The sequence below is a fragment of the Lissotriton vulgaris genome, chromosome 3_1 (genome assembly GCF_964263255.1).
Source record: "Lissotriton vulgaris chromosome 3_1, aLisVul1.2, whole genome shotgun sequence".
Taxonomy (NCBI): Eukaryota; Metazoa; Chordata; class Amphibia; order Caudata; family Salamandridae; genus Lissotriton; species Lissotriton vulgaris.
In genome coordinates, this window is record NC_141689.1 from 1,036,705,377 (window position 1) to 1,036,727,961 (window position 22,585).

The 22,585-nt window shown below is 45.9% G+C and overlaps 1 protein-coding gene across 1 annotated transcript in view; it reads left to right on the forward strand.

Annotated features, from left to right (window-relative positions):
* SEC24D (SEC24 homolog D, COPII component) overlaps window positions 1-22,585 on the forward strand; it is a 377,092-nt gene that overhangs the window by 101,059 nt on the left and 253,448 nt on the right. The window lies entirely within an intron of this gene.

Below are 22,585 nucleotides of genomic sequence, written 5' to 3' on the forward strand. Positions count from 1 at the left end.
TAGAGGAGGCTCAAAAAATACAGGAACAAATCAACAATCCACCTCTTTCACACCTACGTCACCCAAAGGTAATTCAAGAGGTAGTTACAGAGGTAACAACAACAAGGGTAGAGGTCGCGGAAATAATAACAACCGCAACTCCCCAACCCCAAAACAGTGACTTAATACAACTCCCCCCAGACCACATAACACCGGTCGGGGGACGTCTATCACAGTTCCTACCTGTCTGGGAAAACATCACATCAGACAAGTGGGTGAGACAAATTATCCAACATGGTTATTGCCTAGAACTCACAGCTACCCCACCAAACTTCCCCCCCAAACAGCGTCCAATGAGTCAAGATCATCTGACATTGTTAAAAGAAGAAGTACTATCACTGCTACAAAAGCATGCCATAGAGAAGGTTCCAAAGGATCAACAAGGGACAGGAGTATACTCTCTATACTTCCTAATCCCCTAAAAAGATGGGTCTCTAAGACCAATCTTAGACCTCAGACCTCTCAATGCATACATAAATTCGGAACATTTCCACATGGTCACGCTCCAACAGGTACTTCCTTTACTGAAGAAAGGGGACTTTCTTTCTACATTGGATCTAAAAGACGCTTACTTTCATATTCCGATTCACAAAGCCCACAGGAAATACCTAAGGTTTGTAGAGGAAGGACAACATTATCAATTCAAAGTCCTTCCGTTCGGGGTCACAACGGCACCAAGAGTGTTCACAAAATGCCTAGCTGTGGTGGCAGCACACCTAAGAAGACAACAAATACATGTCTTTCCCTACTTGGACGATTGGTTAATAAAGGCCAAGTCACAAGAAGAATGTCTTCACAACACACAGAAGATGATTCAATTGCTGCACCACCTAGGGTTTACGGTGAACTACAAAAAATCACACCTGCAACCAAACAAAATTCAGCAATACCTGGGGGCTACTATAGACACAGAAAGAGCCATAGCACACCCCAATCCAATCAGGATACAGACAATGGTCAGGTTAATACAAAGATTTCAACCACAACACTCACTACCAGCACGAGTGTTTATGCAGCTGTTAGGCATGATGTCCTCCTGCATACTGCTAATACCACATGCCAGACTACAAATGCGTCCACTACAGGAGTGTCTAGCGTCACAGTGGAATCAGGCTCAAGGTCAGATTACAGATCTGGTGTTGGTGGACGACCGTACGCATCGCTCTCTGAAGTGGTGGAACACAACAAACATTTCCAAGGGACGGTCGTTCCTAGAACCGATTCCACAAGTGATACTAACAGCGGACGCATCGCTCTCCGAATGGGGAGCACATATGGAAAAATACACAGTGCAGGGGAAGTGGAGTGTGCAACAAAAGAAACTGCACATCAACTACTTGGAACTATTAGCAGTATTTCTAGCACTAAAAGCTTTCCAAATGCAAATAACAAACAAGGCAGTCCTGATCAGAACAGACAACATGACTGCAATGTATTATATTCAAAAACAGGGGGGGACACACTCTCTCCAACTATCCAAACTAGCACAGGACATTTGGAGATGGGCCATTCCTCAAAAGATCTATCTGTTAGCAGAACACCTACCAGGAGTTCAAAATCAGATAGCAGACATCCTAAGCAGAGAGTCAGAACAAGTACACGAATGGGAGCTGCACGACCAGATACTGCAGCCATTCTTCCAAAAATGGGGGCAACCAGAGATAGATCTGTTTGCCAATCATCAGAACGCAAAATGCCAAAACTTCGCATCCAGGTACCCACACCACCGGTCCCAGGGCATTGCACTATGGATAAATTGGTCCAACAGATTTGCTTACGCTTTTCCCCCTCTCCCACTAATTCCGTTAGTGGTTCGGAAACTGCAACAGCACTCAATGACAATGATACTAGTGGCACCCACGTGGGCAAGACAGCCGTGGTTCACCACGCTACTACAACTCTCACAGGTGCCACATCAAAAGCTAAGATTATTACCCATGCACCTTACACAGAACCATGGAGAAATAATGCACCCAGATCCCAAACAATTGAACCTTGCGATCTGGCTCCTGAGGTCATAGAGTTTGGATATTTAGATTTACCACCAGAATGTATGGAAATCATTAAACAAGCAAGACGTCCTACCACCAGAGCATGCTATGCAGCAAAATGGAAGAGGTTTGCTATACACTGTAACAGTAAGCACATCAACCCTCTGGACGCATCCACTAAACAGATCATTTGCTATTTACTACACTTGCAGCAATGTAAATTAGCATATACCTCTATCAGGGTTTATCTCGCAGCTATAGCAGCGTACCTACAAAACAGGCAACATCTCTCCCTGTTTAAAGTACCAGCAATCAAAGCCTTCATGGAGGGACTTAAAAGAGTCATTCCACCAAGACGACCACCTTCCCCAGTCTGGAATCTCAACATAGTACTTACCAGACTAATGGGACCACCATTTGAACCTATGCATAGGTGTGAAATACAATTCCTCACATGGAAGGTGGCCTTCCTTATAGCTATCACGTCACTTAGAAGAGTAAGTGAGTTACAAGCTTTTGCGATTCAAGAACCATTCATGCAGCTACACCAAAATAAAGTGGTTCTTAGAACAAACCCAAAATTCTTACCAAAAGTAATTTCGGCATTCCACATCAATCAGTCAGTGGAATTACCAGTCTTCTTTCCAAAACCACAAACGGTAGTGAAAAGGGCCCTACATACATTGGATGTCAGAAGGGCAATATTGTATTATATAGAAAGAACACAAACTTTCAGAAAGACAAAACAGCTATTTGTTGCGTTTTCTCCTACACATAAGGGCAATCCCATCTCTAAAGCGGGCATTGCCAGATGGATTGTAAAATGTATTCAAATATGCTACTTAAAAGCAAAGAGAACATTAACTGTTCCTCCTAGAGCTCACTCTACACGTAAACTAGGAGCATCTATGGCATTCTTGGGAAACATTCCACTAGATGACATATGCAAAGCAGCTACCTGGGTTACACCGCACACCTTCACAAAGCACTATTGTGTAGATGTGCACACAACACAACAAGCTAGAGTGGGACAAGCAGTATTAAAGACTTTATTTCAAACAGCTGCAACAGACACAGGTGACCACCGCTAGGGAGAGAACTGCTGTATAGTCTATTCATAATGTACCATCTGCAGCCCATATGCCTCGAACGGAATATGCTACTTACCAGTATGCATCTGTTCTTGGCATAGAGGGCTGCAGAGTGGTACATGCCCTCCCAGCCTCCCCGGAAATCTGTGTCTGTTCCAACATTATCTTATTTAGATACACTTTCATGGGCATTCCTATCTGTATTCTATCATACTACTCCATCTAACCCTACTATGGCAAAACAATCTAAGGATGGAGCCGATGCCCATGCGCACTACCAACCAAGGGAGGAGTCACCAAGCTACAAAAGACTCTCCAAGAGAAAAACAAAGTGCAATCATCCGAGCCCAACACCAGATGGCGATCTATTCATAATGTACCACTCTGCAGCCCTCTATGCCAAGAACAGATGCATACTGGTAAGTAGCATATTCCTTCAGTACCTGTCGTTGAGATGTTCTGTTCACTGTGGATTGCTAAAAGTCTGAGGATTGCTAAAATAATCATCCAGTAAATTGGGAAGCACTAAAGCTTTTATCTGGACGTTTATACTAATGACCTACTGACAAAAGCAGTGTTGGCAAAGCTAATTTGGTTTACCTACCTGTAATGCTGTTTGGCTCAATTACTTAGACACTTTTGGATAATGGAATATTTAGTATCTTGAACTGTACTGTCCTCAGACAGAAGAACTTTAGGATATAAACATTGTTTGTCTCTGAATTTCAGTTAAGTTTTACTCTTCTAATTTTGACCAGAGCGTTTTAGTTGTCAATATTGACAGGCTTGTTAAATTTGTAGATTTCTTCCAAAATATGTTATCACTAAACACGTTTTGTAATGTTTACTACTAATGTTTAATAAACTAGCTTTTAAACAAAAACCACAAATGAATCAAATGTTTTACAGGTAAGAAAACAGCACATCGAATAGCTTTGGAAAAAGGAGTTTGGTTTTCTCCTATAGGGAATGTCAAAACAATAAAATAGAGAAATATAACTGACTAAAATGACTACAGCAGTCTAAAAGCTGGTGAATGGTCTAATTGAAAGCTGATAACTTCGGAATTAGAAAGGTTCTGGAGATGTAAAGTCTTCCTGTAAACTACAGCTGGGAAGAGCTCTATGAGGTGAGATACACTAGTGTGTCTCACTACTTCCCTCCGAAGGGCTTAGAGGGTGAACAACTGCTAAAATGTAGTTTTTTCAGAACCTGTATTTTTCGGGTAAGTTGGAACTTTGTTCTGATCTCCAGAAATGAACTTTTATAAGTTTCAACTTTTCTCTAAATGTCCCTGTACCGTGGCAGATATTTCTCAGATCCTCATAACTGATTCCTCCGTTGTAGTCAGTGGTCCCAGTTGCAGGCGGCCTTCCACAGTTCGAGTTTCAGGCCCATAGAACAACATTGGAGAATTCCTGTAGAACCGTCTAAAGTCAATGTAATCAACTGCTTCCTTTGTCATCAAGACGTTACGTCAGACTTGTTTGGCATGCCCGTATGCACCCCTATTCATACAGCAGAAGGCGGACACATCCGTCCTAGAGAAGAGTGCAGTAGCAGACCTCCAAGACTAAGCTTCGACTGGAGTGAGGTTGGATTTGTTCAGTGGAGGAACTGTCAGGGAATTCATCCCTTCTTGTCCGTTCCAGACAAACCCTTTCAAGTGGGTGAAGCATGGTATTTTAAAGGTTACACTAGTGGACACTTGGTGATGAAGTCTAGCCTATCCTAATAAAACGCCCAGTCTGCACCCTCTGTTTTTCAGCAGTGTGATGCATTTCCTTCCCTGGGAATACGCATTGTGGCAGCAAATGTATCCTAGATTTCTTTGGACTCAAAAGGTAGGATGGTGTATCCCTGGCTCACCTGTGTGGAATTCTCTCCCGCCCCCATTAACATTTGTTTGTCTGATCAACAAAACGTCACATTCTTTCCCACTGCCGCAGTTGACTCCTGATGTTTTATAAGAATGTGACCACAATGTGGAACACATGTTGTGCATGCAGCTTTGTTTCTTTTGCTATTCTGGCACGTGGATGCAAAGTCCCTTGACTCTCAATAGAGCACAGTATTAATAAATGCAATGCGCCCCGGTTTTAACCAAGTTAGCAGATCTTTGTCCTGAGACGCCAGGTCATTCTTCTTCTCAGAATAACACACTGCCAGACCTAGAGCTTTCCGTTAACTTTGTTATTTTTCAGAAAAGTACAACCCCCAGGAACCAAGTGGCTCTGTAAATAGATACATTTTAAATATTTTATTTCCTTTTTACTTCGCTAGTCACATAAGTAATGTATTGAGGCTTACATTAGGATATTATTAAAACTAGGCTTGGATAGTAACACGTTACAAAGTAATGTATTTGAAATAATTGTAAAAGCCAACAAAAAATTTGAGAATAACCAACTGTGGGACTTCAAGATACAGTAATTAGACTTTGATTTGTAAAAGCATCAGCAGCAGCTAAACGGGCTACTCTGATACTCTGCCAGTGATAACTGTATCCGCCTTTCAAATGATAAAGACCTATTTCTGCAGTGTAGACACATCTGCACTAGCTACATCTGGTCTTTTTCAGTTTGTTTTTGAAGATATGGAAAACCGTGTTACATGTGAGTGGCCAGATGGGACCTTAACGTGGTCTTGGCATTCCATATGTGCGCTCCCTTTGAACCTAGTACAGTACCCCTTAAGACAGTTTTTATGGCATATTTAATTAATGTTACATTGATTCCAATGATTCAATATCACAGTTTTAACAACTGTATTTACAACTCACAATATGGCTACCGAGTACATTTGTTTTAAGTAATCTGAAAGATAACATGCCAATGTTAATAATAAATCACATTTAGACTGCAATATGATATTCATTCTTTGGAAAAGAACATTTTAACAAAGTAAACCACCTATGCTCATCCTCTTATCTGATCCTGAAGACTCTTGAAGCTGAAAACAGTCTTCCTTCTCGCCATCACACCAGAATGCCCTGTGAATAAGATGCAGGTACTATCTGATAGAAACTTCTGGCCACAGATCCTTACCTTCGAATATTCCCCAGCGAGTGTATGACATTACAACACATACATTTACAATGCATGTCTTTATATCACAGTTTTTACACAGCAACATCCCTTGCAACGCATACATTTACATTGCATACCATTACAACAAATATTTTTAAACTACATTTACAACGCATTCCATTACATCGTAATATACCTTTACAACGCATACCATTACATTGCATTTAAGGTAATTGTTGGATAGTGTAGGGGTAAAAATTACTATTCTAACTCCAGGGGGTGCAACAGTAGGGTAAGTGTTGGATGGTGTAGGGATACAAATTACTATTCTAACCCCAGGGGGTGCAACAGTAGGTGAAGTGTTGGATTGTGTAGGGGTAAAAATGTGTATTCTAACTCCAGGGGGTGCAACAGTAGGGTAAGTATTGGATAGTGTAGGGGTACTATGCGCTGTAATGGTAATGACCTGCAATGTAATGCCTGCGTTGTAGTGTCATGCGTTGTAGTTTCATGCGTTGTAGTGATATGCAATGTAATGGCTGCGTTTTAGTGACGTGGTGTAAAGGATGTTGCAATGTAATGACTGCATTGTAAATGTAGTGCGATGTGATGACTGCGTTGTAAAGGTTGTTTCCCTTCCACGAGTGTCAAACTGGATCCAGAGGTTTTTGAGCAGTACCCCTGCATGCCGGTAGATGGTGTCATTCGGCTCTACATTGTCCATGCACCAAATAATGTGCACAGTAGCTTTATCGGTGCCACACCTGAGTTCTGATGTAATTTTTTCCATTCTGTGCCAGATAGCGCTGATCCGGTAAAAACTACCCTCAGTCTTTTTTTTTATTCGCTTTTTCTCAACTTATGTCAAACCCTTTTTTGAGTGATTTTTTTTTTTTGCTTGATGTCCCCAAAGAAAACTGCTGGTTTCAAACCATGTGGCTCCTCTCGCAGGCATATTTTTGTGACAGACCCACACTTGGTTTGTTTATAGTGCTTGGAGAGGAACCATGACTCGAAGACCTGCGAGCACTGCCATGCACCCAAAGGCATTGAGACAGCGATCCTTCAAGCTCCTGACTGCTCGACGTCCGATAACTCTGCGATGCTCAAGATCCCGGTCGCGGGCGCAACGTCCCAGGACCGTTTGCGGAGTCGCAGCTAGCGATCCTCATCCGCTCAAAGTTGTCGGGTAAGCCCCACAAACACAAGAAGTCGAAGAGGTCTGCGAGTTTGTTTTGTCTGTCGAAGTCGTCTGATGAGGTTCGGAAATGTCAAAACACTCCAGGCCTTTTGCTGCAGCGGAGCCTGGGTCAGGGTCCACTCGGCGCATCCTTGATTTTCCCAGAGCCAGAGCGACCCCTCCGCCCAGTTTTAGGAATTTTATGAGGCCATGCACCTCATATTTGGGTGGTCTGGTCTTTCTAGAGCACATTCAGGCACCATGAGCTTAAGAGGGACCTCCACTAGATCCTTGCCGGCGGGTTTTCCTTTGGCGCTAGTTGTGTCTCATGAATGCCTTGTTGGATCAGGAGTGGAGCTGCCGGCGAGATGGCGACCTTCATCAACGCCCACTCCAGTGCATAGGCCTCCGGTGCAGCCGACGCCCCATGGCGGCACCATCCCCATCATCATTCCCAACTCCAACATGTAGCCAGACAGGTGACGCCTGATGCCCGTTCCGATGCCGACCGGGACCATGCTTTCAGGATCAGAGCCAGTGCCTCTTGAATTTGACAGGCCTGAAGACAAATGGGAGGGGTCTGAGGACCCCTATGGATACTGGCACCCCCTAGTTGAGAATAAGGAAAACTAGTATGAAGAACTGGAAGAAGCCAGCAGGTTAGACACCTCACCTGACACAAGCTTGGTCTCTACTCCTACCATGGCTACTGAGGAGAGAGGCTTTTTTGCTATGGTGGTGCGTAGAGCCGTTAACGTCTTGGACTTTCAGCTACCCTCAGTAGCAATCAAGAATAACATCTTGCACCCTTTTAATAAAGGCCTTACCGAAGTCCAATTCGAGACTGGTCCAAGAGCTGCACAGAGGCTTCTGTACATAGGACAATTCCCGCCACTATTGTCCCGCTCGTGGGAACCCCAGTTTCCTTACCCAGCACTCCACGCCAGAAAGCTTGGTGGTCCAAGCCTCCACCTATAGGGTCAACCCATTCATGTTTCCTATTCCTCCATCAGAAAGGGAATCCAAGAGGCTGGATACCTTTGGCAAGGTAATGTTCTCTACCACCAGCCTTTCACTGCGGTCTGTGAACACTGCGTGCCTTTTGGCCCGATATTCCCATACGATCTGGCATTCGGTTCTGCAAGTGCTGCCTATGATCTTGGAGGAGGTCTGAGCTATCCTGTCCCAAGCTATTGCTGACATGAGATGCAGCAAAATTGACCATATGATGTGGACTGGACACAACTGACTCAATGCCATAGTCTGTAGCCTTGAGGGGCTATTCTTGGCTGAGAACCACTGACTTTTCAGGAGATCTCCTTGCCTAGCTTATGGACATGCCCGTTGATGGGTCTCGCCTTTTTGGAGAGAAGGTGACTCAGCACTTTAAGGACAGCAGAGCTATGGCCAGGCCTTTGAGCTTGTTTGTGGCCCCTTGTTAACCCCAATTCGCCTTCCACCCCTTTTGTGGCCACAGAAGGGGGCTCTATCAGAGTCTATACCCTCCAAGCCACCATGGCCAAGAGGCTTCCCAACCTTTTTGTGGCCAAGGATGTGCGTCTCATAGACCACGTCTGACAGGGAGGCAAAGTTTGGGCCAGTCTACACACCCCTACCCCCCCAGCAGATTCATCCTCAGAACCTCTTTAGTTTGCCCTACGACCATCACAGGCATCCAGTGGCAGGAAGGTAACGCCATCACCTGCACCATTGGTAGTCAGTAACGTTGGACTGTTTGGATTTGCAAATCGTCCAAATGGGCTACTCTCTCCCCTTTGTGACCACCCCTGCACCCATGCTACCCACCTACGACTGGCTGATGGAGGAGCACTTCTTCTTCCTTCTCTGTCAGGAAGTGGTGGCTCTCTTGGCCAAGGGAGCCATAGAGAGGGTGCTGGCATCAGCAGTAGGTTGTGGTTCCTACTCTCATTACTTTCTGGTGCCCAAAAGGACAAAGGCCTTTGTCCTTTCCTTGACCTGCACCTTCTCAATCTTTTCCTGAAAAAGGAGAAATCCAAAATGCTCATGTTCATGCAAGTTCTGTCTGGTCTGTATCGGGAAGACTGAATAGTAGCTTTGGGCTTGCAGGATGCATAGTTCCACATCCCCGTTCTGCCTGCACGCAGATGTTACCTGCAGTTCAGGGTGGCCCAAGAGCGCTTTCTGTTTACTGCACTCCCCTTCGCCATTATCAGTGCTTCTCAGCTGTTCCGGACACATTGCAGTTTCGGGCCTATCCTCCCAAATGGCAACCCCCGGGTATTCATGCATACCGATGTTTCAGCCTCTAGCCTGGATTTTGGTGAGAATGACCCTGAGGTTGTTGGGCCTCATGTCTTCCTGTATCCAACTTGTAACTCATGCCCGTTGACACATGTCAACTCTGCAGTAGGAGCTAAAGTTCCAGGGGAATCTCTCCGACATGGTCCAGATCTTGGAGGGAACTGCGAAGATCTCCAGTGGTGGCTCACAAACCGCTATTGAGTCAGTGGAAGACCCCTCTCCCGTCCCCAACCAGAGCGGACTGTGGTGACAGATGTGTTATTTCTTGGATGGGGTGGCCATCCAGGAGATTTTGATATCAGAGGACTCTTGTCTCGGTCTGAATCTGTGCTCCACATCAATCTATTGGAGCTTCGGGTGATTCGCTTGGCACTGAAAGCCTTTATTCCTTCGATCAAGGAAAGGCTGAGCAGACATTTATGGACAACACCACCCCCATGTGGTACTGCAACAAACAGGGTGGGGTGGGTTTGTCGACCCTTTGTCAAGAGGCTGTGCTTCTCTGGAAATAGCTGGAACACCAAGGCATTTCCCTGGTGGATCAACACCAGGCGGGCTCCTTGAAGGCGAGTGCGGACAAACTCAGCCAAAGATGCCTAGCGAATCATGAATGGCGTCTCCACCCGGAGGTGGTACAAGGCCTCCTTCAGCAGTGGGAATGCGCAGTGTCGCACATTTTTATGCAGGAGATTGCAAGGCAACTCTCGCCCTGGGACACTTCATCTTGAGTGAAGCTCCGGCCTCCTGTGTGCCTTTCCGCCTAGAACACTTCTGCCCAGAGTTATCAAGAAGATCAGGAATTACTGGGCCTTAGTTATTCTTGTGTCTCAAGATTGGGCAAGCAGAGTCTAGATTCCTGAGCAGTTGAGCATAGCCATAAGTCCCGCCCATCAGGCTGCCTTTTCGAGAGGATCTTCTGTCGTAGCAACAGGGTAGGGTTCTGCAACAGAACCTGCGCACCCTTGACCTTCATGCATGGAGATTGAGCAGCAACAGTTGACAGCTTTCAACCATTCTCCAATATTTTGTGATGTTATTTTGGCAGCCAGGCATCCCTCCACCAAGTAAGTATACGCTTACAGTTGGGGTACGTTTGTGACTTAGTTCTTTGGTTTGTTCTATCGTTGGCCAAGCAGGGATCTGCTCTGGGCAGTTACAGGTTCTCATTTAGCCATTTTGGTATTTTTGCGGTTGTTGGATCAACATTCTTTATTCCATCCATCCATTGATAACTTTATTTCGACTACAATGGGTCATAAAAGTACATATAAAATCACGAGGCAAAACATTAAAATCCATATTAAAATTACAAAGACATTTCATATATATATACACAAAATTTCTTCAAAAGGCATCAGAGACGCGCCTGGCTAAAAATCGAATTAAACCAACTGGATAGTTATCTAGGTCAATCATGCCTTTCTTAAAAGCCTAAAATCTGGAATCAAATCATTATAAAAGTTCTACGCTTAATCCGCATGCCATGCAGAAATTAGGAAACAGCGAAGACAACCGGTGGATAGGTGTCCTATCTAAGTACTCTGAGCGCATGCTCGTGTGTTCGAAATCCCAGATTCCTGCAGATGTGTTTAATCCACCTATTGCGGGACAACACATATGCCGGACAAAAGAAAAATACATGGCTTACATTTTCTAACGGGTGTTGACAAGCCGGACACTCTGTGCATTCATTTACATCCCATTTGTTGGTGAACGACCTTAATGGTAAACTACCCATTCTTAGTTATAAATACAGCTTCCTAGCTTGAGCAGGGTAGATCATATCTAGGAATTCCTCCTTCTTATAATCTGTTTTTACATCAAGGAATTCACTGGTCATTCTCCCTACTGTTGTACTAGCATGCAGGGCCAACAAATTATAGGACCTAAACCTTTTTACTAGGTCCGTTCCAGAATAGGCCAGAGAAGATAACTCAGAGGATTCCCATAGCCCAGGGACGTCAAGCCGTGCACACGTCTTTAATATGCAATAGCAATTAATTTTCCTTGATCTCAATGCCACCCATACCTCCTGAAACTCAGCATGATACAGTGCCAGTTCTGGGACAGACCATAGTCTTCGCCAATATATTAAGGGCCTAAGGGCAACCTCCTCTTCCACGGGGAATAACTCCAGGTTAAATCTTAATGGGACCAGTGGGGTACTGGCGGGAAGGGCAAGGAGCTATCTCATAAATGTGCGTTCGACCTTTGCTAGACTTTTTGGTCGACAGTGTCCCCATAGTTCAGCCCCATATAATGCGGCTGCTCTAGCTTGTACCCTGTACATTTCGATAACCGGGGCAGCCGGCTTGAATGGGGATGTTATGTGCTTTTTGGATAACCCACCCACAGTCTGTGTTAATCTCAATGAGGATTTCGTTATTTGTGCATCCCATCCCAGATTTTCCTCGAGAGTGATTCCTAAATAGTCAAACGTCTTGACTCTCTCGAGTGGTGTTCCATTGAGGGCGGTGTTTGGGCTTATTTGCCTAGGGGGATTATAAATCCTAAATTTTGTTTTAGCCAGGTTGATATCCAATCCACGTAAGGCACAAAAATCCGCAAATCCATCAAGGATACGCTGGATGCCAGTAGCTGTTCGAGACAACAGCAGAGTGTCGTCCGCGAATATTAGAGCGGGCACTCTTCCTGGGGCTAATCTTGGGGCATCCGTATCTTTTATTGCTAGGAGGTGTTTAACAAGCCCATTTATGTACAGACAAAAGAGGGTAGGGGCCAGCACACACCCCTGGCGTACCCCTCTATCCACAGGAAATCGTCCAGACAGTTCTCCCCCTTTTCCGCATCTGACCTGGGCGTAATTACCAGTGTGAAGCCTGATCAGTACCCCCTGGAGGTAGTGCGGCACCCCGAGGTCATGGAGAACTCTCCACAGCTTGTTCCTGGGCACCAGATCAAACGCGGCCCATAGGTGCACGAAAATGAGGTAGAGGCTGCCACCCTCCACACTCAGTTTTCCAGAAAAGGACCTGTAGGCGGAAGATCTGGTCAATGGTTGAGATACCAGATCTGAAGCCCGCTTGCAAATTACTTAAGATCTGGTTATCCTCTTCCCACAGCTGAATCCTGTCCAGGAGTATCCTTCCAAATTCTCTCTGTGCGATATCTGTCAGGCTGATGGGCCTGTAGTTTGAGGGTTGCAGGGGGCAGCCTTTTTTAAAGATGGAAACTATCTCAGCCCCCCTCCAAGTTTCGGGTGGATCTATGCCTGTTAATATCGTATTGAACAGGACACAAAGGTATGGGGCCCATATTTTGGGTTCCGACCGAAACAAGTCCCCGAGGATTTGTTGGGTAGTAGCTTGTTGATGGCAATCTCTACTTCCCGAGTCGAGATCTCCAGAGCTCCCCCCGGTTGGTACTTATGGAGAAAAGTCAGGGTCTCCAAATCAGAATCATCATTGCTTTGCCTAGCATAGAGACTGCCAAAATGTTCTTCCCATACTCTTGGGGCTATAGTTGGACTTATAGCGTTCCGGTCAACCCTGCCCTCATTACTAACAATTGCTCAGAAAGATTTGAGGTCTCTGCGCTGTAGTGCCTCCCTCAAATCTTCCCATTGTTCCAACTCCCAGCACTTTCTTTCCCTTTCTATAACCTGCTTGAACCGCACCCTTGGGGCCTTAATCCGTAGTTTCTTTTTCTTTAATGGCATTAATCGATTCTCCTTTTAGTTTGCGGCATTCAGGAGTATACCACGGGTGACTCTTGGCCACTTTTTCCCTACTAGTCTGGTGTGGGAAAAAAAACCTCCAACATTATTGAGGCTAGCTGTTTGTGAATTTCGATGGGTCTACTATTTTTCCCAACAACTGCTCCCTCAGAAGCCACCTCTGCCATATCACTAAGGAGGGGCAAGACTTGAAGGTAGATTAGGGGCTGCCGTTCATCGGAGCCCATGATAGAAGGCCATTTTACTCTCCTCCTGTTGTGCAGGAGAAGAGGCTGTGAGGGGGGATTCAGCTCTGGGATGCTGTTTCTCAGTCCCCAGCTCCCTGGCTTCAGGGACATTACCAGGGCGTTGTGGTCGCTGTCCGACCCAAAAGGGATCTTAAATCCAGGACCATGTCCCACGATCTGGATTCGATCAAAATGTAATTGATAATCGAAGATTGGCCAACTCTGTTAAACGTCACATTTCCAGGCCTATCCGATTTTAATCGGCCATTACAGGGTCTTACTGATAGAGCCAGTGTGAGGGACGTAATTTGAGTACCAAAGGGGTCCATGCTTTTACTATAGGGATTGATGGTTCAGGTATATTCCAATATTGGTTTTCTTCATCAGGGTCCTCCACACTTGGATTACTGAGGGGTTCAAATTGACCGTTGAAATCCCCCCCAATGATTATACCAACCTCTGGGTCTAGTGTCCTGACAAACCCCCTCAATATATCAATGACCAGGGACTCCTGGCCACTCTTTGTTGGCCTGGAATAGATGTTAATTAAGGCTAAGTGCTTGTTCCCTGGAAGTGTTAGCAAGACACATGAGATGTCTGGGGAGTTGACTGTCACCAGTTTCGCCGTAATGCCCAGGTGAGTGGCTACCCACGTACTAAGCCCTCCTGATGGTGTGCCTCTACCCCCTTTTGTTGCCGGGACATTGAATGTTGCAAACCCACTCCGTTGGTAATCGCCCATGGCCCACGTCTCCTTCATAAGGCAGATATTGTGTTTGTCCATGAACAGACCCCGTCTTCTGATGTTAGTTTGTTTTTCAGGCCTGCAACATTCCAGGAAAGTATGTTAACACTCCCGTATTCTTTCCTTTGTTTTAGGCTACTGTTTACACCCTGGGCTGGTGATCTAGAAAGGCACTCGCCCGGCTGTGTCAAACCCTCCCTTTCGCTCGCGCAGCAGTCTCCTCTTCCCCTGTATCTCTAGCCTTAATGCAACCGCTTTCCATATCACATCCTATCCCACTCAGTAAATCCCTTCTGGTATGACTTTTTCTTTCCCCCACCATGCCTTCCTCTGCCACAAATCCTGACACAAAAAGGAGGTGCTTCATTTCACAAAAGATAGCTTTTGTTGCCTGCAAGTTCTTACATTCGATTTTGCAGCAAGGGGGCTTCCTTGATTCCATTAGTTAGTCTACACCTTCCAGGTTACTGTATCTGTTATGGTGGTAGAACATGTCAAATGACGTTGGGCTATTTAAAGGGCCATTCCTATTAATGTTGCCTGAGATACAGCTGCCTTCCTGATAATCAACACCCCTCCAGTTCTTCCCCTCCCACTTATGCTCGGAGCGGTTATTGCTGTATGTACCTGGGTAAAAATAGGTTAGTGGCAATGTTCTAATAGGTGTGTCTGGACTACCAGACTCCGGGTTGCAAATGTGCCCAACTGTCCAGTTATTCCTGAAATTAATCACAATGCAGTCCCCTTCTATGTTCTTCTCTCTGGCTCCCACCCAATCTACTCGTCTGGCAAATAAAATTTCACTGGTTCGGCAGAGGTCTATAGCGGTTCAGCCAGTAAATACATTTATTTTTGAGGTCCCTGTAATTCTCGACCTTTCTCGAGCTCAGTGAAGGTACTCCCACAAGAACCACTACATAGGGAACTGACTCAGGGGGCAATGCTAGGTGGGGCAAATCTGGCCTGCCAGGGCCCAGAGGTCCAGCCCCCTTGCCCAGATTCACTCCCTGTTTGGGACCTTGTCCATGGCTGTTACCTCCTATCGCCCCACTACCCCCCATATTCCTTGTGTTAGCTAGGGGGCTTCATGGTACTGTTGCTAGCTGGGTAGATTGGTGTATATCTACTATGCCACTTTGGGCAGATGGCACACTCTCTATGGTTGTCACTACTGGGGTTATACTTTGACTACCTGTCTGACTTGGGCCAACTGTTCTTGTACCATTTTTTTTTTAAACAATTTTTATTACAGCATCAAAGTTATATAGCTTACTCATATCACTGCCCGTTTCCACACTTCGCCCACCCCCAATAGTTCTGCCCGCATCACACAGCCATTCAGCCCACATCCCGGAGGCAGGGCTGCAAAAGTCTTCGATCTGGGATGGCGCTAGGTGATAAAGTAACAATGTGAACAATAACTGTTCTTGTACCATTACCGACCATTTCCATTAGGCCCCTAACCGTCCCTCCCGCTTTCGGTATACAGAGTAATTCAAGGTAGGACAGTCTTTTCTCGATGGAGTCCAGTCTTTTGTGGATCGGGAGGCAAGACTCTACAAATATCCATTCCATTTTGGCCCAAAAGTCCCCTCCTCTCTCTGATGGCGATGATGTTTCTTCGATTTCAATAAGTGACTTATCTGCTCCAGAGTGCTGACCCTCTAACTCAACCAAAGGAGGTTCTGGCTCCTTGGTAAAATATTTTTTCCTTTTAGTATTCTTGTTTATTAGGGCAGCACCCCCGCACTTCCTTTCAGCTGCTTGGTCCAGTGTTTTACTTGACACCCCTGGGTTGGTATCCAAGGCCAATTGGGTAGACTGGCCAGATCTGAAGTCGTAAATTTTGGGGGGGTGTTACTAGTACAGCCTCTGTCTTAGCCCTGTTCACTGGTGGGCTATGCAGCATCACTACTACCTCTTTCGAGCTATTAGCCTCCCCCGCCAGTCTAGCCGGCACCGTATTATTTCCTGGCAATGCAACCGGTAATAGCAAAGATGGTGGGAGTGTTGGACCAGGTACTGGGGATAGGGCTGTAGCTATTGATCCCAATGAAGACCGCTTGTCAAGAATTTGGTCAATAGATAGTCTTTTCTCCATAAGTTTAATCTCCCTTTGTAGGGCAGGCGATGTCAGAGTTAGAAACTGATCTATGGTCCCCACAACACTTCCTGTAATGGGCTTTCGCCCCTTCGCTGCTCCATTTTCAGCCATACCCTTGTGACGTAGAGCGTAATTAACACAGCGCACTGACCTCTGGGCGGAAATCTGTAGCAAGAATCCAAGAGAAGGGCCCGTCCCGTCCTTGTTCGGCCTCGGACGACCACAGACGGACCCGCCCTTGTCCCGGGCTTCGCCCGGCGCTCGCCCGCGCGCGTCCTGCGGGACGTAGCAAGAGGACCAATTAAGTACAGCTACTGTGTTTGGGGCGTGGCGAATGGGCGGCTCTCGGCCCGGTGACTCCTGGGGAGCGTGGTTCTCCCCTCTCCGTATGCCCCACTGCTGCCGCTGTCAGGTCCGGGGAGCGTGGTTCTCCCCCTCTCCGTGTGCCCCGCTGCTTGGCTCCGAATCTCTGCTCTGCGAGCGTCTCCTGCAGAGCGGGAGACGCGAGAGGTAATTATCCCCTGGTGTGTTTGGGGTGTGGCGAATGGGCAGCTCTCTGCCCGGTGACTCCTGGGGAGCGTGGTTCTCCCCTCTCCGTATGCCCCACTGCTGCCGCTGTCAGGTTCGGGGGGCATGGTTCTCCCCTCTCCGTGTGCCCCACTGCTGCCGTTGCTTGGCTCCGAATCTCTGCTCTAAGTGTAAAAGGCGGTTTGAACACATGGAGGTGCACTGAAGAAAGCACTTCTAGTCTTTATAAGTTGTCTTTAAATTCTTTCTTTTATTCCATATTTTTTCCCATAAAAAACAACCAACACATTTTGTTCCCAAATCACAGTTAGTGGAACTTCATCAGGGCTTATGGAACAGTGTGGTTTTGCGCCATGAGGACGACTATAAAATCTTTTGTTTTATACTCCTCCTCATGGCGCAAAACCACACTCTTCCATAAGCCCTGATGAAGCTCCACAAATTGTGATTTGGGAACGAAACGCGTTGGCTGTTTTTTATGAAAAAAAAAATATGGAATAAAGAAAGAATTTGAAGAAAACCTATAAAGACTAAAATTGCTTTCTTCGGTGCACCTCCATGTGTTCAAACCGCCTTTTACACTTATCCAGCCTGCAACCAATTGGAGGATACTGGTTAGAGCTGCAAATTTCTCCTATGCACTTCATACGCATGGATGGATAGATAGGTGTATCATCTCTGTAAGAGTGGAGCTATAGTTTTTCGGTTCCAGAACATCCACCAGTGTCTTAAAGAAGATGTTAAAATCCATGTGATAAGAAGGGATCCCTGAGATACCCTTGAGACCACTTGGAAAGTCATGAGAAAAAAAACAAATCTTCTAATTTGATCCACTTTTTCCACTTAGCTAAAAAAAAAACTGAAACCCCTCAATGTTTGACCATTTCCATCCAGGCAGCATTTAGCATTCTTTGAAGTATGTGGATACGGTCTACCGGGTCAAAGACTGAATGAGGTTAGCATAAGCAGCGTAAATGCCTATTAGTCTGCCCGAGCCTGAACATCGCCCATAATTACAACCACATTTATCTCCGTTTTGCATGAAGTTGGAAGTGAAGCCTGAACTAGTTTACCTTCCATCATTTAGATGTAAGATTCCACCAACTCTTCAACGATTTAGAGTGACTGTGGCCATGGCCTTGATAGTATGATAAATGCACTTGTGCCAAGCATAACCTTTTTATTCTGCTGAGTGGAGAGAGAAAGGGACCTTTGAGATCTATATTATTGTAGCAAGTTTTTTGGCATCATTGCTTAAAAACTATCTTCCAGTGAGCAAGTTGGTTTAAGTGGGTTTGGCAGTTTAATGATCTCTGATTCCTTCAGTATCTTGAAAGAGAAGCAAATAGGTGTGTCCTTTTCAATTCAGGCTTTCCTCTCCAGCTCCCACTTTGTGGCCTTTTGAAGCATAGATGTGTTTGACATTTTGGGTGTGAAAGCAAGTAAAGTTTTCACAGCATTAAGTAGAAGTTATCGGATCATCCAAACCTCCCATAGTGTCAGGTGGGTTTCAACAATCAAAGAGTGGTGAAAAATGACCTTTTAGGGCTCGCCTTTCCTATTCCGCAGGAATAGGAAAAAGAGCCCTAATGCAGTTAAACCACTACTTAAGGCCAAGGGCTCTCCCCAAAAGAGGATTTTGGGAAATGCATGCCTCGTGCACGAGCTTGCCTGAGCCTTCTGCCTATCAGCCTGCCAGTTTTCCTCCCCTAATTATTCACTTCACTTATTCACGGCAGGCCATGACTCTGGTTCTTCAAAGGCTCTGCTCCCCCCTCCCTCCCCCACCTGCACTTCACGGCCGCCAGGCCCCTGTCGCTTCATCTGCTTGTTGCCTTCTGTCCCTTAATCTCCCCGTGACTCCCCCCTCACCTCTCCCACTCCACTGCTTCAGGCCCCCACCATTTGCTCAGGACATTGCTTGTTTTGCTGGGGACTACTGGCCTTAGGTCACCGCTGTCCTCAATGTCTCACTCTTAAATTGGCATGCGATGTCATATTTTTTTTATTGTATAGGCTATCTAGCCATGGGTGGTTTGATTTTCCCATTCGCTCCTGCCGTGTGTTTCTTCTGGTCTAACTTCTCCTCTTTGAAGTCTTATTGGTCTTTTGGTTATATTTTCTGTCATCCCCCTTTTTATCTTCTTGGCTGCAGGCCGTACATATTTCTATATAACATTCAGAATGCTTTATTTACTCACACGTGTCTGCAGGCTGGCTGCAGACTGATTTGCTGTGTGCAGGCATTACTCCTCCTATGCAGTTCGGCACCTTTGAGAACAGTATGCTTTGTGCAGGCATTAATGGGCGGCTGTTCTGCAGTATGATGACTGGCATGCCGCGTGCATTCATTACCGGCGCGCAGCGCAGTAGCCTGGTGAATGGCATGCAGTGCGCAGACGCTATCATGGGCCTGTTTTGGGTCACTGGCCCCCAATGTCACCTGTCGTATCCGGTCTTATTTATGCTGCTTCCACTCATATATGACAGCTCCTGAAACGGCGTTTGCCAGTTCTTCTTCCTTCACACTAGTAGTCATTGTACAGTTTCAGCCCTCGGTCTTGGACCAGCAAAGAGGTGCTTTCAATACTTTCCATCACTTACATTGCAAATGAAAAGCTGCTACCCTCCGTCTTCGCAACAATAATAGAATAACAAAGCTACAACAGTGTTTTCCTTTTTTATTTGCTGTGTGAAATCCATGTCCTGGGGCAGGGCAGCTCCCTGCAGACTCACTCACTGCTGGCGCTTTTCAAGTGTGGTTTCAGTAATGTTTGCCATGATTTCTTTGTGTTGTTTGAGCCCCCAGGAACCTGTTCCTCGCCAGGCATTTATGTGCTGTTGCTGCCACGGTGCACTTGTTAGCACATATATATACCTGCCCCCCACACGTACGCAGCTCCTCGGAGCCACACCTCTGTAGAGACCATACACAATTCATATGTGGCCTGTCTCTACAGACGAGACTGAACCAGCTATCACAGCTGCATTATAAAGGACTAACCAGGCAAAGTAGGGTTCCCGCCCTGCCTAGCGAACTGTTACCAGCGCATCTTCTGGTTGTAGCTTGAGTCGTGGCGCCAGAGGGCAGTCTGGCCGGGCAGAAAGAGACTTCTGTCAGATGCATTTGTCCATTTATAAGCAGGGTAGTACTCTCCTGCTCTAGTACAGTAGCACTGTCCTCGCCATTCTGTCCCTTCTTGCCCTACCTTTTTGACCTTATCTGCTCAACACTTGTAATTCTTCAACTGTCCCACTGACCTTGCCTTTCTGCCACATTCTTGTAATGCTCCACTGCCCGACCTATCTTTTCAACCTCTCTGCTGTCTCACTAGCCCCATCTAACTGCCCACCGGTCTGTTGTTCCACTGTCCCCCCTCCTCACCTATTGATTATCCTGTTATCGACTTCACTGCCCCACAGCCTACTATCCCACCAGTAATTCTGTTTTATATGTATTCCCTTCCACCTCGTGTTCACTGAAGGCATGAACAACTGATGCAGTGCTCATGAAGAGGGGAGAGGAGAGACCAGGTGGCTGGAGATGTGTCAGCAGCTACGAGCATACCTAGTAAAACATTTCGTTCATAGATTATGGGGTGACGGAGGCCACAGACCTTTTTTAGATCTTGCTTGACAGCACAGGTGCCTGCATGATATATATTAACAGTTCTTTAAAGTATATAAACAGTAGACTTTGGCTCCACCCCAGTCACTCTTACCTCCTGCTATTGACTGTTTGGTGTGTCATTCTGGCTCCTGTGGACTGGTTGCAATGCAATGCATGAGGACTATTTTACATATCAAGGTACATTCATTCCTCAAACATCAAATTATTTCTCTCATAAATTCATTGTGTACGTAAAATCTTTTTTTTTTCTCGGTTAGGCAGGCTTTTTTCCGACTTTAAAAAAAAGCACTAAAAACCATCACTAAATAGCTTGTACGTCTGTTCAGCGGATTAGTTTTTGAAGTGTTTGTCTCTCGCCTGCCTACAACTGTAGGTGTCTGTTCGAGACCTCCTCTTTCCAATAAAATATGGCAGACATTTAAGACATGTTTAAGCATGAACTTTGCATCATTGCGAAAAGTGCACATTCATTGTGGTACATCAGGTAAAGTACAGGGCATGGCTGATATTTTGGGATCAAAGACCAAAGCGCTAAATTAAGACATGGTCTGCCACAGCTTTAGGCTGACTGGTTTCTGAAGGAGTTGAGTAGCTGGATTCCCGTTTTGTACCATCATAGACAGTTGTTAATGGCTGCTTGTCAATGGAACTTCGAAGACATGTACTGTTTTTGGCTGGTAATGTAGCAGCATTGGTGGACATCTCTGAAGTAAGTAAAAGATCCTAACACAATAGCATATACAAAGGGACATAACAACACATAACAAAACAGGGCACATCACAACAAAGCAGTCCCAAAAGAATGCAGAACAGCAGCCGAAGTCCAACGCAACGCACAAAAACACAGCTGGAAAAAAGCCAGCAGAACACATCAACCTCCACAATAAAATGTCACACAACAAATGTACACACACGTTTTTTTCACACACTACCACTTAAGAAATCGTGCTTTCAAAAAATAAGATACAGTGAAACCACATTTTGGGTCACGTGAAGAATGGAAGGCCTCTGTCAGATTACTGTCACCTCATGTGCATGATTTATGAAAGCCTTAAATCCACCAAGAAGGTTGTTTATTGCACTCTGCTGCAGTAAGTGTTGAGTCATGGGGCATACAAAGAGACGGCTGATAGCTCCCAACAAGCCCACTTAACTTGTGGGAGTCTGGTCTCAACAGCGTCACTCGAGAATATTTTATGAAAGATCTCCAGCTTAATTCCACCGTCTGCCTCCCTCTCACAATCGGAACAACAGAGTGCGCATCTGTGATTTAGTTCAGATTATAGGAACCTGGGTGGCATGCTACCCTCGCACGAAGAGACGGCTGATAGCTCTTGCAGTCTTCACAGCAGGGCTTTACTGTCTCAGTGATCACAAGCAGTAGATATCTCTCCGTTTTATCCGCTTTTTTCTTTCCACTCTCCTCGCTCTCTGCCTCTTGTCCCCACATTTTGATCTCCTCTGCCTAAGTCATGCTTCCCTCCACCCCCCTTTTCCTTCCGAGAATGAGTCTCTTCCATGGACCCCCACAGAGACTGACTCTCGCCCAAAAAGCACCTCTTCAAAAAAAAAAGATACAGTGAAACCACATTTTGGGTCATGTGAAGAATGGAAGGCCTCTGCCGGATCACTGTCACCTCATGTGCAGGATTTATGAAAGTCTTAAATCCACCAAGAAGGTTGTTTATTGCACTCTGCTGCAGTAAGTGTTGAGTCATGGGGCATACAAAGAGACGGCTGATAGCTCCCAACAAGCCAACTTAACTTGTGGGCAACATAACAAGCACAGCTCACCACACACACTGCGTGCCTCAATCACCGGCGTTTGACTCAACAGTAAAAATGCATTCTGGGCTTAAGATGAATACCTGTTGTGTACAATATCATTATTTGCAGGGTGTTTTGCATCAGCCCATTGCTTACAGTTTATTGGGGTTTTAGTCACTCACACACTGCTCCCTCACACACACTGCCCCCTCACACACACTGCCCCCTCACACACACTGCCCCCTCACACACTGCCCCCTCACACACTGCCCC